Raw genomic sequence first — 4,984 nt, 5'->3', positions numbered from 1 at the left:
ACAGCGAGTATCAGCTGTCTGTGGTCACAGACCAACTGGACGTTTAAGGAGTGGAACCCCTGGCAGTTGCGGAACACCTCTGCATTCTCATGCGGTGCCCGCAATGCCACATGCGTGCAGTCAATGGCGCCCTGCACCATGGAGAAGCCCGCTATCATTGCAAAGTCCAATGCGCGTTCATGCTGTTTGGCCTGGGTCCTCGGGAAAGAGATATACTCTTGTCTCCTTTTATAGAGGGCATTTGTGACCTGACGGATGCAGCAATGGACTGCGAACTGGGATCTATTGGCGATGTCCCCAGTAGCTGCTTGAAAGGAGCCAGTGCCTTAAAAGTTCAGAGCCACTGTGACCTTCACTGCCACTGACAGAGACGTCCTGCTCCTCAGTTGAGGCTGCAGATCTGGCTGAAGCAGCTGGCAGAGCTGAGTGACCACCTCCTTGCTGAAGCACAGCCTTCACAAACACTGCTCCTCAGGCATATTAATGCAGGAGAACTGTTGGCGAAAAACCCTGGGAGGGTAAGGTCTCCTGTACAGAGTCCTGTTGGCCCTCCTCCGTTTGGCCATGATTGCCACTCTCTCTCTGCATTTCTGTGCCCTCCGAATCTGCAGGCGCAGGACGACGCCCAGAATCAGTGCAGCCCCCAAAGTCTCTTGGCAATCGAAGTAATGAAGGTCAAAAACAAAAGTACCTGCAAAGTGATGCTCAGTAGCCAAAACGACTTCACACAGCGTTGACTCTATGCAGAAGTCTCTCCTTCTCTCTCTCAGAATCTCTCTCTGTCAGAACGAGTGGTGCAAAAATGTCTACCACAGAAAAAGCCAGGAAGAGGCCCCCTTTAAACAGCACCCCCCCAGGCCCACAGTGACTGGGAAATGTTCCAGTCTACCTGTCGTTGCTTGCGCCAGGCGGAAAGGAGGGGGGCGCCACTCAATATCCGGTCCGGGGTGCCACAAGGGCGTTGCACGCTCGAATGACGTTAAGGTCTGCGGGTGCAGGAGATCGGGGCGGTAGTGTTTAGTGCCGCTGCAAAATGTCTGGTCAATTTTGCCACGCCCAGGCGCTAGTTGCTTTGCGCCCCATTAGCGGCTTCTTAAGGCACTAACGGGAGGCGCAAACCAACTGAACTTCCCCCCCGTAATCACCAGGGAAGTTGTACTGAACAAACTGTTGGCGCTGCGGGCTGACAAGTCCCCGGGTCCTGATGGACTTCAGCCTAGGGTCTTAAAAGATAGTTGATGCATTGGTTTTAATTTTCCAAAATTCCCTAGATTCAGGGAAAGTTCCATTGGATTGGAAAATCGCGAATGTAACTCCTTTATTCAAAAATGGAGGGAGACAGAAAGCAGGAAACTACAGGCCACATCTGTCCTAGGGAAGACGTTAGAAGTTATTATTAAAGATGTTATAGCAGGGCACTTAGAAAAGTTCAAAGAAATCAGGCAGAGTCAACATGGTTTTGTGCAAGGAAAATCATGTTTAACCAATTTATTAGAGTTCTTTGAGGAAGTAACATGTGCTGTGGATAAAGGGGAACCGGTGGATGTACTGTACTTAGATTTCCAGAAGGCATTTGATAAGGTGCCACATCAAAGGCTTTTGCGGAAAATAAAAGCTCATGGTGTAGAGGGTAACATATTGGCATGGATAGAAGATTGGCTTGCTAACAGGAAACAGAGAGTAGACATAAATGGGTAATTTTCTGATTGGCAAGATGTAATGAGTGGTGTGCCACAGGGATCAGTGCTGGGGCCTCAACTTTTTACAATTTATATAAATGACTTGGATGAAGAGACCGAAGGTATGGTTGCTAAATTTGCTGATGACACAAAGATAGTTAGGAAAGTAAATTGTGAAGAGGACGTAAGGAGGCTAAAAAGGGATATAGATAGGTTAAGTGAGTGGGCAAAGATTTGGCAAATGGAGTATAATGTGGGAAAATGTGAAGTTGTCCATTTTGGCAGGAAGAATAAAAAAGAAGCATATTATCTAACTGGTGAGCGATTGCAGAGCTCTGAGATGCAGAGGGATCTGGGTGTCCTAGTGCATGAATCGCAAAAGGCTACAATACAGGTACAGCAAGTAATTAGGAAAGCTATCGTTTATTGTTATCATTTATTGCGAGGGGAATTGAATACAAAAGTAGGGAGGTTATGCTTCAGTTATACAGGGCGTTGGTGAGACCACATCTGGAGCACTGTGTACAGTATTGGTCTCCTTATTTAAGGAAGGATGTAAATGCGTTGGAAGCAGTTCAGAGAAGGTTTACTAGACTAATACCGGGAATGGGTGGGTTGTCTTATGAGAAAAGGTTGGACAGGCTAGGCTTGTATACGCTGGAGTTTAGAAGAATAAGAGGTGACTTGATTGAAATATATAAGATTCTGAGGGGTGTGGACAGGGTGGATGTGGAGAGGATGTTTCCTCTTGTGGGAGAATCTAGAACTAGGGGGTCACTGTTTAAAAATAAGGGGTCGCCCATTTAAGACAGAGATGAGGTGAAATTTTTTCTCACAGAGGGTCGTGAGTCTTTGGAACTCTTCCTCAGAGGGCAGTGGAAACAGAGTCTTTGAATATTTTTAAGGCAGAGGTAGATAGATTCTTGGTAAGCAAGGGGGTGAAAAGTTATCGGGGGTAGGCGGGAATGTGGAGTAATTGGATCAGCCATGATCTTATTGAATGGTGGAGCAGACTCGAGGGGCCGAGTGGCCTACTCCTGCTCCTAATTCGTATGTTCGAGAGACTTTTGGCTGAAAATTCAGTAGCCTTAGCGCCTCATTTGAGGCGCTAGAGGGCCTTGCGCCGGAGTTATGGCCAGTAGTGAAATTCCCTGGGGCCCGAGATCGGCGTTGCTCCGGTAGCGCTGCGCCGGCACCGATGACGTCATCGGTGTGCGCAGCGTTCTGGTTGCCGTGGTAACCCGCCCGAACTCCGAAATTGAGTTGCGGCCGCCTCGCCCGTGGCAGCCGCAACCAGCGTTTTGTCAGAGGTGCCTTACTGCAGTTAGCGCCGGCGCACTAAAGGCCCCGTGGCGGCCGGCCGCTTTCCCGTCGGCCGCCTGCCCGCAGCTCCCTCCCCGGACTTCTCTCCCCCCCCGCCGGAACAGATGCAAGCCCGGCACTTGCCCGAGGTGCCGGGCTCATTTTTAAGCAGATTTGCGCGGGCCGCGGCCGGGTGCAGGCAGCTCCTCCTTAACGGAAGGAGGAGGCCTGCACTTCCCCAGCCTGCCGCACCGCATCGGGTGCCGCAGCGCCGGAATTGCGGCGCGAAACGGCAGTTAGCGCCCTTTTCCAGGCGCTAAGACCCTTCAGTAGCGCCGGCAGCCGTTTGGGCGCGGCACCACTGAATTTTTGGCGCGCGCAGGGGACTTAGCGCCGGCACTAATTTCCGGCGCTAAAGCCCTGGCTAAGCCAAAACCCAATTTCTAGGCCTGTGAGTGTGTGAGAGAGACTGTGAGTGTGTGAGAGACTGTGTATGTGTGAGAGAGACTGAGTGTGTGTGAGAGACTGTGAGTGTGTGTGAGAGACTGTGAGTGTGTGTGACAGAATGTGTGTGTGTCAGAGACTGTGCATGTGTGAGAGAGACTGAGTGTGTCTGAGAGACTGAGTATGTGAGAGAGACTGTGAGTGTGTGAGAGGCTGTGAGTGTGTGAGAGAGACTGTGAGTGCGTGTGACAGATTGTGTGTGTGTGAGAGCAACTGTGAGTGTGAGAGACTGAGTGTGTGAGAGAGACTGTGAGTGTGTGTGTAAGAATTCGCAATAATTTACAGTTCTGAAGATTATTTTTTTTGATTAAAGAATCCCTGGGCGATGTGCCTTTAAATTTTCCAGGGATAAAAATGGTCGTCAGAGTGCATGGCCGAAGACAAAAGGACTTGAAAGCAGCTTGTGTGTGTGTCTGTGGAAAATGGGGCGATCATAAGAACATAAGAAATAGGAGCAGGAGTAGGCCAATTGGCTCCTCGAGCCTGCTCTGCCATTCAATAAGATCATGGCTGATCTGATCCTAACTGCCAATCCACTATCACAGAACCATCTCCTGCATCTAACAGAATTAGACACACAAAATAGGAGCAGGATCAGGCTACACGGCCCCTGGGCCCACTCCGCTACCCACAGGGCCATGACCGATCCGTACCTAGACTCATGTCCAAATTCCTGCCCGCTCCCCGTAACCCTTAATTCCCTTTCCTTCTAGGAAACTGTCTATTTCTGTTTTAAATTTATGTAATGATGTAGCTTCTACAGTTTTTTGGGGCAGCGTATTCCATGAACCTACCACCCTCTGAGTGAAGTAGTTCCTCCTCATCTCAGTTTTGAAAGAACAGCCCCTCATTCTAAGACTATGCCCCCTAGTTCTAGTTTCACCCATCATCGGGAACATCTTCCCTGCATCCACCCGATCCAACCCCTTCACAATCTTATATGTTTCAATAAGATCGCCTCTCATTCTTCTGAACTCCAATGAGTAGAGTCCCAATCTACTCAACCTCTCCTCATATGTCCATCCCCTCATCCCCGGGATTAACCGAGTGAACCTTCTTTGTACTGACTCGAGAGCAAGTATGTCCTTTCTTAAGTATGGACACCAAAACTGTACGCAGTATTCCAGGTGCGGTCTCACCAATACCTTGTACAACTGAAGCAATACCTCCCTATTTTTATATTCTATCCCCCTAGCAATGAAAGCCAACATTCCATTGGCCTTCTTAATCACTTGCTGCACCTGCATACTAACCTTTTGAGTTTCGTGCACCAGGACCGCCAGATCCCTTTGTACTTCAGTACTTTCCAGTTTCTTGCCATTAAGATAATAACTTGCTCTACGATTTTTCCTGCCAAAGTGCATAACCTCACACTTTCCAGTATTGTATTCCATCTGCCAAATCTCTGCTCACTTACTTAGCCTGTCTATGTCCCCTTGAAGGTTTTTTATGTCCTCCTCACTCACTACTTTCCCCCCCATCTTAGTATCATCTGCAAA

This window comes from Somniosus microcephalus, chromosome 28 (assembly GCF_052327205.1).
Source record: "Somniosus microcephalus isolate GS21.2 chromosome 28, FLI_Smic_1.0, whole genome shotgun sequence".
Classification (NCBI taxonomy): Eukaryota; Metazoa; Chordata; class Chondrichthyes; order Squaliformes; family Somniosidae; genus Somniosus; species Somniosus microcephalus.
This window is presented reverse-complemented; position numbering follows the sequence as displayed.